This window comes from Protopterus annectens, chromosome 1.part2 (genome assembly GCF_019279795.1).
Source record: "Protopterus annectens isolate FY-2018-M chromosome 1.part2, PAN1.0, whole genome shotgun sequence".
NCBI lineage: Eukaryota > Metazoa > Chordata > Ceratodontiformes > Protopteridae > Protopterus > Protopterus annectens.
This window is the reverse complement of record NC_056727.1, coordinates 196,305,107-196,318,171: the sequence shown is the minus strand read 5'-3', so window position 1 is coordinate 196,318,171 and position 13,065 is coordinate 196,305,107.

Sequence of the window (13,065 nt, the reverse complement as noted above, 5' to 3'; positions counted from 1 at the left end):
CCTATACACTCTCCTAATCATATTACCTATTTCATACTTCTTCATGACATCCCAAAAAACATCATATCCTACAGTATCAAATTAATTTCACATCCTCCCATTTACTTAAAGCATCATCCACAATTTCACTCACAACCAATGTGAGTCCGAATGGAGAGATGAAAGTTAGCAAGCAAAGGAGAGTAGTAATCCTGAAATTGAATTCATCCTCAAGTCTTGGTGAGTATCTTCACGAGGTGGGCCCTGTTTTCTACAAAATCTCACCAAGGTGACACTGATATATAGACTGTATTTATATAGAATATATCATGGACAGAAGTAGGTCAAAAATTAAAAGAGATGTCTGGGTGCACAAGACTTAGGATAAAAAGTGCCCAATCCTGGTAGGTGCACTGGTGCCAGGACTGGAAAAAAATGACAGTGTAGACTACTCAAAATACAGAAACATTCTTACAATGGGCCCAGAGGGAGGATGGCTCCCCCTGTTGTAGAAGGAAGTAGCAGTCCACAAAAATCACAAAAAACTGATAGGGCAAAGAAGAGCCAGAAAGACGATAGAGTGGGCTATTGAGGATAAGAAAGAAATTGTGTATTGTTACTATCATGCAGAAAGCCCAGAATTTCCAGACACAAGATCTACAAAATGATTAAGAGAGAAATTAGAGGGAAAAAATACTTCCACATGAAAAACTGTCAGAAGCTTCAAATAAAAATTTGTATTCATTAATACAACAGATTTGTGAAAAACAGTATATAGATCAAGAAACATTTATCAGTTTGGAAAAAGAAGCATCTAAGGAAGTGCAAAAATATAAACAACAAAACCAAGGGATATTTGAAAAGTATAAAAAAAAGAAATATGGACATGGGAAAGAGAGATTTGATATGGTGGAATATTTATGCAAAGGAGAAAGCCAAATTAATCAATATAAAGAAGGCAGCCCCAAATATATTTGAAGAGAAATACAGGCAAAGGCATCTGGATATGGAAAATTTCACAATGAAAAATAATATCACAAAGATGTAATGTGGAAAAGAAGATTAGTAAAGCAGAAGTTAAAAAAATAGAAGTTGAAGTTATGGAGTATGTGCGAAGTAAAGGATTTGGATGTAGAGGGTCTAACACAGGTTACAGCACAGCATGATGGAGTGATTCTCCAAAGTAAGGAGAAGCAGGAAGATCAGAAAATATTTGAAGAAGAAATATGACCATGGAAAAGAAAAATAAATTTAATATGGTGTAATATTTATGCAAAGGAAAAAAACAAAACTAACCAATATAAAAAGAGCAGCACAAAAGATATTTGAAGCGAAATACAGGCAAAGGAATCCAAACATGGAAAACTTTACAATACAAAAAAATAAGAAGACAAAGAGGAAAAGTAGAAAAGGAGATTAGTAATGGAGAAGGTAAAGAAATAGAAACTGAGGTCACGAAGTACCTGCAAAGTGAATGATTCAGTGTGGAAAATCTAATTCAGAAAGCACCACAACAGGATAGAGCAATGGATATCCAAATTAAGGGGAGACGAGTGGAACAGGAAGCAATTGTTCAGGCGCCATATGAAGATAATTTAGAGCCTTCTACAGGAAACCAGTATAAATGTTCACTTGGACCTGGACAGCAAGGGAAGGAACAGGAAACAGTGGAAGCTCTGATGCAGTCAGTGTTGAGGAGTGATAGGCCAGTGAGCTCCCATATGACACAGCAACGGATGGCACAGGATGAAATTGAAGAAAATGTACCACAGGAAGATGCTATAGAACCTTCTATAGAATGCCCGCAGGAAATGGAAAACAAGGGATGTACCCTCAGTTTGGAAGAAAATGAGCTAAAAGAAGAGTAGCTTGATTTAATAGACATAGACAGATATATCAAAATCAATGAAAGAAATAGACTGCAGAAGGTTAATAAACCCAAAAAGTCAGAAGTCTGATAAAACACATGAGCACAGTAATTAGGACTGTTAATAGAGATCCATGCAGTATAGCAGAGGTAAACAGGATATATTACTGTGCAGCTAAATTAATAACTGATAAAGTTCTACCACAAAAACACAGGGTAGTGAGGTAAAGGAAGGGAAGAAATTGAATGCCATCATGGAAATATCGAACAGAAAAAATTATAAAGCAGTTAAGATGAGAAGTGTCACTGTTAGAAGACTATAGAAGAGGTAACAGGTCAACAAAAATACTAAGAAAGATAGATGTCATAAAAGCACTGTGCTTAAACAATGTGTGTGTAAAGTATTAGAACAGACCAGGATCTATCATGCACTATCACAAATAACAAACTAAAAATTTCAGCACAGGCAGAAAAACTTAGAAGATATGAAGACAAATATAAAGGAAAAGTACAAAATAAGCAATTTATTGATTACACAAAAAAGTTTCATAAAGAATTGGAAAAAAGGTAAAAGGAATTCAAAGACCACCAAAAAAGAAGAAATAGATACATTTTGAAGAAATATCTATGAAGATCATGTGGAACATAACAAAGATACTAAATGGATAAGAAGTTAAAGAAAGAATAAGAAGTTTAAAGGTACAGGATATGAAATGGGACGAAGTAACAGCCGAAGAGACTGAAATAAAGTAAAAAAAAACTCTAATTAGAAAACACCAGGCCCAGATGCAGTATCTAACTTTTGGCTAAAAGCATCAACATCTTTGCATGAAGATTTAAGATTAAGAACTATTTATATGAGTACCCCGAACAGACACCAACCTGGCTAACAACAGGGGAAAACAATGCTCCTACTTAAGAGTGAACCTGCAAGCTACCCCAAAAATTATAGATCAATAACTTGCCTTTCGAAGAAGTATAAACTATACATGGGAATTGATGCTGTCGAGTTTATAATCATTTAGAAGAAACTCAATTATGGCAGTAGAACAAAAGAGTAATAAAAGAAAGTCATATGGAACAAAGAATCATTTGTTGTTAAATAAAGTCATAGTGGACAACTGTAAAAAAGGGAAGAATCTAAGTATGGCATGGATTGACTACAAAAAAGCATTTGGTAGTATCCCACATTTGTGGATAAAAGAGTGCTTAAATATGTATAACATACATCCTACACTGATCAACAACGTTACAGTGACCATGAAACAGTGGCAGACCCTTTGCAATTAAACCATGATAAAGGACTAATTTTTATCCCAGGGATAAAAATTCATAGGGGGATAATCCAGGGTGACTCTGTCACCACTGCTATTCTGCCTTGCCCTACACCCGTTAAGCTGTCTACTTAACAGCTTAGGCCATGGCTACAATTTGGCTCCTAGAAAACAACAAAATGTAATAAAACTTCTCATCTTCTCTTTGTTGATAATTTAAAACTGTATAGCTCATCAGATGAGGCACTGAAAGCACAACTGTAAGTTGTCAAATCTTTTTCAGATGATATAAGAATGTCATTTGGTCTTCATAAATGTGCAAAAACAGCCTTAAAAGCAGGAAATCTACAACACCAGGAATGCATCAGTTTGGAACAAGAATGTAATATAAAAGAACTTGAGCAAGAAGGAGTCTATAAATATTTGGAAACTGATGAAGGATCAACAATAAAACATGAACAAATGCAAATAAAACTCAGTAAGGAAGATTTCATAAGACTTAAATTAATCCTGAAAACAGTCCTGACATCCAGGAATAAAATCCAAGCTATAAACCAATTTGCTCTTCCTGTCCTACCTTACAGTTTTTGAGTGATTGACTGTCCCCAAAATATGTTGAATAGATTAGACAGGAAAACAAAAAGGATGCTTCATGCTCACCAAATGGTTTATAAAACTCAGTGCATACCACGATCATATATTCCCCATTCTGAAGGAGAGATGGGCCTCCATGAAATTGATTACATGTATAGCACTGCAATTGTGGGCCTCCACACATATCTGCTGGCCTCACAAGACCCAAATGTAGTGAAAGTTTTGAAACATGAGGAGAATAAATCTAAGATGACTTCTCTGCTTAATCTAGCAGAAGCATATAGGCATCAAGGAGGAATGGAAATCAAACCAGTAGTAGATAAAAAACAGACAGAAACTGAATGTGCCAAAAAAACAAAAGAAAGAATATAAGGTGAAGGACCAGATGAGAAGGCAAGAAATGTGGAAAATGCATAAAAAAAGTTGCAAGTACAAAAAAACCTCTGGAAGAACCTCATGTTGATCAGGAACAAACATAGGAATGGTTAAGGAGAGGTGAATTCAAACCAAGAGATGAAAGGTTAATATTGGTGGCACAAGATAGTGGGCTACGTATACATTGGTTTACAAAGTCTATTGAACATGTGAGAGAAACAGACAAATGTAGGTTTTGCAAAACAGAATTGGAAACAGTTGCACACTTCATTGCTGTTTGCATAATACTAATGGCAGAAACACTGTATAGTGAAAGGCATAATAATGTGGTGAGACTGCGGCACTGGGGATTGTGCAAACATTATGGTATTGAAGTGGCTGGAAAACACTGGAAACATGAACCATAAAGGACCACTGAAAATGATGAAGTTTATATCACATGGGATCATCCATTATCAACAGTTCAAAATACAGATGTTAGAAAACCGGATATAGTGGTCCAAGAAAAAAAGACAGAAGTAGCATTGATCATTGAAATCACCACACCCAGTGACTACAATGTCCTGTGTACAGAGAGGCACAAAGTCATAAAATATCAGGATTTGCAAGCAGCAATGAGAGCAATGTGGAAGAAAGATACCCAGATAATTCCAATACTAGTAGGAGCAATGGGTTACAAATAAGAGTCTACAATAATATTTAAATATGTGACCAATATATGTAACTCCGTACGAATTCCAGAAGGAGTCATTACTGGGCACATTGCAGGTGCTGTGAAGAGCACTTTTGACTGACATCAAAGAGTGAAACAATACTAATTTCATGAACTTTAATCATACTTTGACTTAGGAATGGAGTCCATTCCCATGATGGTATTAGAAACCCAAAAGATTTGCAGAAATTAAAAAGGATAAGAAACCAATAACAATTTTAACATCCCTTCCCTGTTATACCATATATGCCTTTTCTTCCATAATATCCCTCATTCTTTCTAATATTCTCCACATATTATTCTCATAAAAATGAATAATCCCTGTTATTTATAGTGATGGATCTACATTTTTTATTTAATTTTTCTCATCTTTCTTCCATATAAATTTTAATAACCTGCTACATAATCCTTCATAAACAAAATCTTTCTTCAACCATTCATTCAGTACATTTACAAAATACCCTCTTTGCCACTCTGTTAATTTGTTATACATTATACCATCTGGGCCTGATACTGAATCAACATTTACTTTTTTGGTAGACTTCATCCAATTCAATAATAGTAATTTGTTTTTCAAATTCTTCCTTAATTCATTCTGGAAATGTGTCTACTTTCCATTCACTCTTATTTTTCCATATTCTTTAGTACACTACTTATAAATTATTCTTGTATTCTTTTCACCTCCCATTTTACATTTTTCATTTCTCTCATTATACAATTAAACTCCTTTAACATTTTACCCAAATATGCAGATATGTCCTCCCTCCTTCCTTGTTAATAATATCTCTGCCTAAACAGTAAAGCCTTATTTTTTTCCTGATTTATTTTATACACTTTTCCATATCATAATACTCTCTCATGTTATTCTCTAAAACAGTTCTACAAAATTTCCCATATTTCACTTTCTCTTCCTTTCTCACATCAAACTGTCACTGGAAAAACACTTTTTATACATTTTTTTAAATGTAATCCATCACTCAGACCAGTTTTTATAGAAATCCTTCATGGTTATATGATCATTCCATAACTTCAGCACTTCCCACTTTCCAGTTTCATCCTATAATTTATCATTTATTATTTTTATTCCCTTTCATATTTTAATATATTCCATTAATTCCATCATATTCATCCATATTACTAAATGGTCTGAAAAACCTATCACAACTGTATCACCATGTGCTATGCCCAAGCCTTCCAATAATACAAAAATAATTAGTTCCAGATCCAAGTGGCCACCTTCTGTAAGTCTATTTGACTTTTGTTCCACACAGCTAATATATCAGATTTTATCACTTCCTGTATTTTTACATCATCTCATAGTCTAATATTTGATGAACAGATTCTTTCTTTCCTTGGAAGTTATATATGCATGCAATGCTATAATTCTATGAACATCCACCTTGGATCCACAGCAGGTAACCTTCCCATCCTTACCAATGTTGCATGTAATGTTTTTATTTTTTTTTACACAACACAACCATTAAAGAACAACTTTACTAAGTGCCATATAATATTTTCACACTACCATTTTTCTGTCGGCAGTCTTTATTCACATCAGGACTTTTATATCCTCTAACATAATAACATCAACAGCACATTTAGCACACCATTCCAGTATCCCTAGCCTTCTTACAGTGTTAACAGTACCGTTCGTATTTATTGAAAGTACTCTAAAATAGTTGCTTTTACTTCAGTTTAAGTTTAGGAGAAATATTTTTAAATTTTTATTTTCTTATTTTTACTTTTTCCCCTTGTGATGACCCTCCACTGGACCAGTACTCAAGGAGCCTCAATCCTCACCAATGGCAACAGTGGGGAATGTTCACTGGGAGGATAACAAGTACAAACACAGTATTTCCAGATGCAGCTCTCTGCATCAAGGGCAATTTCCCTTAAGAGCACACAGAGTTCACAGTCAGTCTGGGGCTGGTTTCTCCCTCTTTTTCCAGATCCCCAATAAGATTCCCCACTGGCACAGCTATAGAGTTAAGTCCTCAGCCAGGGTTCCAAGCCAAGTCCTCCAACACTCTCTCTCTCTGTCCAACCAGTGCTTCATGTCCCTGTCTAAGTAGCTGATGCACACCCTGTTGAAGGTTTGATTTACACACACACACACACACACACACACACACACACACACACACACACACACACACACACCTGGAAAAGACTGGCACAGGTTTACTAGCTATGACCAATGTTTTGGATTATATCAAGGTCAAGGGTTAATCCTATGGGGCGGTGGAGAAATTCTTTATGCAAAGGAAAAGGAAGGGGTTATGTAATGGACATCAGGTTATTTTCTGAGTTCATTGCATTTGAAGAAGGCTCCGTGGTGGTAGTGCTGCAGTAGCATTGTCGCCTCACAGTAAGACGCTGTCCAGTTTGATTCTCAGTTAGAGCGTTTTCTGCATGGAGACATGCGTGAATGGGCGTACCTTTGTTGAAGGTTGTGCGTCCGGCCTGGCAAGCCGGTACGTAAAAATCAACTGCCAATCATTAGTGGAGTTCAGCTGTGGCGACCCATAACCGGGAAAAGCCAAAAGACACAAAATTGCATTTGAAGAATACAGATAAAATAGTGATCAGCCCTGGCAATGTTTTGCAAAAGTTAGCCATAAGGAATTGTAGAGAATTCATGGAAACATTGCAAGGGTAGAAATTGAAAAATACAAAATGCCTTACAGCAGGACTATAGAAGGAAATGGTAATACAGAAAACTAAACTAGAAGGTTGTTAATACTGCAAAATTACGGCATGTGAATTTTTTGCATAGATTTCTTTGTCATACTTCACTAGGAGAAACTGGATGTAAACCTGTGGAACAATGTATTACAAAGAAGAACATTTTTGCAAATTGTTGGGTAAGTGGGACATCATTTTAAGGTTATCTCATAGTAGATTTCTTATGAAAGGTTACATGAGGTATAAAGTCAAAGGAGAGAGGTTGTGTTTGACTAAGGGATTTGGAGTTGAAGAAACTAGTAGTCTTTGGGCAAAATTTGACAAACGTTATGTATGTACTTAGCAAAAGGGTTAGGCTGATACAGAGATTAAAGAGGTTATAGAGGTTGTTGATAAATGGAGCAAGGGTTCTTTTGTTGAAGAATGTCACAGCTGGAAAAATGAGGCCATGTACATAATGTAGAATAGAACTCACAGTCACCTGATCTTCTAACATCAGATGTGTGAGTGATAACTGTTGGTCCATAAACAATAATATAGTTAAACACTATCTAAAATTCTTGAAACAAAGAAAGCATTGGATCTGTTTTCGAAAAAATATTTTTGCTCATTTTAGCAACCTGTTGTTTGTTAGTAGAGGCTGTGTGTCTGAGCGGGTCTACCTGATTTAACCAAAAGCTTCAAACGCCGACAACGAGAACACAGACACCAGAAGATCGACAACGGAGAAGACTGAAAGTTGAAAATCCCGATGCTGAGAACACTGACATGTTAAGGTAAGTGTGTGGTCAGGATGGACATTAGGGTCAGGGTGCAGGTAAGGTAAGTGTGTGATAGTGACGGACGTTAGGGTTAGGGTGCGGATCAGGTAAGTGTGTGATAGTGACGGACTTTAGGTTTAGGGGCGGGTTAAGTGAGTTAGGGTTAGGGTGTGAGTAAGGTAAGTGTACGACAGTGACGGACTTTAGGGTTAGGGGAGGATTAAGTGAGTTAGGGTTAGGGTGCGGGTAAAGTAAGTGTGTGATAGTGACAGACTTAAGGGTTAGGGGCAGATTAAGTGAGTTAGGGTTAGGGTGCGGGTAAGGTAAGTGTGCGATAGTGACGGACCTTAGGATTAGGGTTTGGGTTAAGTTTAGTGCATAGATAGTTGTGTATGTAAGGTTTAGTGTAGGTTTGTAAGGTGTTTGGTGTGCTTGTGTTGTGTGTGTGTTTTTCGGAAAAGGTATTTGTTTTGTTGATTGTCTGGATTGTGATTTATTGGGCATGTGAAGTTTCATATTTTTGAACTTTCGGTTTTGTGGTGTCGGTTATTTCATTGTCGGTGTTTTGGCATGTCAGCGTTATCAGGTAGACCTGTCTGAGCACATGTCCCAGGCCATCATAGCTTAGCCAAGGCCAGTATAGCATTTCAGTGAGAGTGAATTGTTTGTGGTCATTGGCTGACTGGGGTTGCCTGTACTACGCCTTGGAGTAAGCACCTCATTGGTTATTTCAAGCTTTTTTTAAAGTTGTTTCAGGTTTCAACTTTGTTACTTAAGAAGTTAACTTGTGACTGTTTCTGCCATTTCACACTGAGCTAATCAGTGGAAGTCAGAGGAAGGGCTCTGAGCTAACTAATCTGCAATATATAACATTAAGTATCCTGTTTTTTGCTTATTTCTGAGTTATTTATAGCACTTTTATTCTACTCACTGTGTGTGAGGTATTAAGTAGAATTTTCTACAATTGTTAAGCATCTGGTTGGGTTTATTTGTTCTGATTTTTGTTTCTCACCCTTCCTCCCTCTTGGTATCCTGTTTTTATACTTGGTGGCTTTGCAGTTGCCCGCCCCTACTGTAAATTTGATCTGGGATACTCTTCCCGGTCTAGTGTCATTACCTCATTCTACCTATTCCAGAGAGAACATCTGAGAAGGCCAACCCAGTTAGCTTCTGCTCCTCCTTTCCCCTTTCCATTTTACAAAAAAAAACCCAACAAATTCTAAGCTTGTTTCCTGCCTTTCCTATAAGTTGTCTAGTCCAGATACAGATTTGCTGTATCCAGGACTGTTTGTAAGTTTCTGAGCCCCCAAGCCTTTCTGTGTTGGAGGGAAGCCTTCTAGCTTAATTTTGTTTCTTAGAACTAGCCAGTTTTCTAGTTTTAGTACTCAAATCTGTTTCTTTGAGCTCAACACTTATTCAGAACTCATTGTAAGCACTAAATAAGCTACAAATTACTACAGCACTCAACTTTCTTTACTTGTCTAGAGGAAAACAGTTTTTGGTACATAATAAATAAGCACCTATCCAGTCATGTCTAAGGGTCAGCTCCCGGTGTTTTATCCTGTCTACCTGATAAATCTGGGCATCTTGGGGCAATGCAGCAATTGCCTCATGTACACAGACAACCCTCTCCTCCTACCACCCAACATTACAACCTGTGGGAGATGCACTTATATAACCAAACTGGAAGCAAAGCTCTCTTCACCTAAGATTGGACTAGACAGTCAAGAGGAGAAGGTAAACACTTGCACCACACCACACTCATCACATAAACCCTCAAAACCTACACCACCAAAACACACACATAGAAACACAAAACACACACCTACATTCGTGGAGGCTCTCAAAAAAAATCTACCCAAGCAACAGGGACCTCCAAAGCAGAAACGCAAGCAACCTCCACCCCCCAACATAACCCAAATGACACATAGCCCACAAATTCAGTGTGCCACTCAATCACAGCCCATAAGGCATAACAACGTACCCAACACTCTAGTCATAGGTGACTCTATAGTCAGGCACACTGATGTTCCACTCACCAGTCTAAACAAGGAGAAAGTTACTGTCAGCTTCCTGTCAGGTGCCAGGATCCACCACATAACGCATGCACTCAGGTCACTCCACAGCAAGTACAAATATGACTCTGTCATTGTCCATGTTGGTCTGAATGACCTGAGACATACCTCCCTGGACTACATGAAAAGAGACATGGAGGAGATTTCTGATCTTGTAGCCCAGGCAGGTATGACCCTAGCCCTGAGTAGCATCCTGCCATCACTCAGAATGATACCACAGTACAAGGACAAAATGATTGACTTCAACAATTGGCTAAGCTTCTGGTGTCATTCTAAGGGGATTCAGTATCTGTCTGCCTGGGATGACTTGATGGATAATCCATGATGCTTTGTCAGAGATGGCCTGCACCTGTCACCCTTGGGATTCCGGATACTGGCTAAGGCTCTTGCCACCCCTATAGTGCCTTTTTTAGGCAAGATTCAAATGATAAATTCACCACTGTAACAGGTACAAGCAAGCAAAATCTGAGGGTAATGCTACATAATGCTAGAAGTCAAAACCTCAAAATGCACTCACTCGAGGCACTCCTTAAAATGGAGAACATCAACATCTGTGCAGTGACAGAGACCTGGTTCAAGGCTCCAAAGAGCACCCCTGCATTACCAGGCTATAATTCATACCACACCTTTCGGCCACCTAACCTGGACCGAAGCACTAAAGGTGGAGGTGTGTCCATATTCATTAAGGATATTTACACCTCCAGGCTAGTTGATCAGCATAATGCATCTGAGATTATCCAAGTGCAACTAACTCTGGGCAAGACCACAATGCAAATTGTAGCTTGCTACAGATCCCCCACCATGCCCCAGGATTCCCACTCCTCATTTCTTGATACACTGGAAAATATTAGGGTACAACCTAACACCCTAATAATGGGTGATTTGAACTTCCCCACCATTAACTGGGAAAACTACTCATGTACCAACTCTTGTGCTCAACGTTTTCTGGAATTCATAAATTCCAATGCCTTGGATCAACTTATCCACACCCCCACCAGGGGCAGCAATATCCTAGACCTGGTATTCATTAAAACAAATTTTCACAAATAAAATAACTACATGCATTTTAAATGTTAAAATGTACATTACAAAATAACGTTTGATATATGCTACAGGGCTGTATTTCCTCCCTTGAAAAAAGGCCATTGGTCTAGTGTGACTAACCTGGTTAACAACATAAAAATAAATAATTAAAACCTGAGCGCGTTAATTGCAATTTTATTCCACCATATAGAAAAATATCAGTGCTCATAATGCCAACAAACCGAAAAAAAAAAAAAAAAAACGAAATAATTAATAAAACCTGACCTCAGTGATTTCAATTTTATTCCACCATATAGAAAAATATCAGTGCTCATAATGCCAACAAACCAAAAAAAAAAAAAACAAAACCGAAATAATTAACAAAACCTGACCTCAGTGATTTCAATTTTATTCCACCATATAGAAAAATATCAGTGCTTGAAATGCCAACAAACCGATAAAAAAAAAAAACATAACACTCCGGAAAAGATCAAATCTTGAAGAGCATTCTTTTCTTTAAACCACACACCTAAACTTATAAATACCAACTCCAAGATCATTATACCTCAGACCAAAGAGAATATCCTGAGAAATGGCCATCAAATGGTTATCAAAGGGGCTCCCTACTGAAATGTAGCTGTATGCGTATGCATTTCTCACTAAATAGAGAAAATATTGTATTGTTAATTATGCTTTTTTGTTCTTGCTAAATGTTATATTTCTACTTATATGGATAACCCTAAAAGCAATTTATATAGCAGTTTGTCTGCATTAATCACCAGATATCAGATGACATATAAACTGACTGAAAAATTCAGAAGACATTTTTTTCTGAATGGAAAAGTATTTAACTATTATTTCCAGTTGTGAAATAACAGTATGCAAAGTACTTCATAGTTTTCCCACATAGTAGATATTATATCTATTATTAGAGAAGCAGCATTCAGAACTTATATATTAAATTTAGTTAGCATGCTGACAAGGTATAAATAAATAAATAAACCACAATCCATAGCAGAGTTAACTTACCAGTGATACTTTGGCAAGAAAATTATTTAGCACTGCAAGGTAAAATATTATAAGTGTAGGTCATTTTAGGCAAAGTACCAACCATGCAAAATGACATTAGGTGATAATCCAGCTCTGAGACATATAGGAATAATGACCACACAATAAGACTCCAAAGAAACAAATTGCAGCCAAGGACAGGACCTCAAACAGAAACAGTTCTCTTTATTGGATACAACCACAATAAACGTTAAGCACTTTTGTCCCCCATAAAATTACATGGGACTTATTCAGAATAAAAACCATATGCATGGATCAGGTTTAAATATTATTCAAACACATACTCAACCAATAAAAGTTAAGAAAACAATAAAATAATTAAAAAACATTAACCCTCAATGTGCCTGAGCTTTAGTAAACAATACATACTATTATATTCATTCAGGCCAGGGTACTTAGATGCATTTAGCTTTAATTGCCATCTTAGTTCACACAATTCTAAGTGCCCTGGTAACACCGTCACTTGACTGTCTAAAACTATCTACTGCAGAACAAAAAAAACAAAAAAAACAAATACATGTTCATTGTGTTCTAGTATATGTTTAGATAATACATTTGTACTTCTACCATTTTTTATATCATTTAGATGTTCATAGATTTTTTCTCTGAACTTTCTACAGGTTTTTCCTGTATAAAATGCTGGACATTGCAG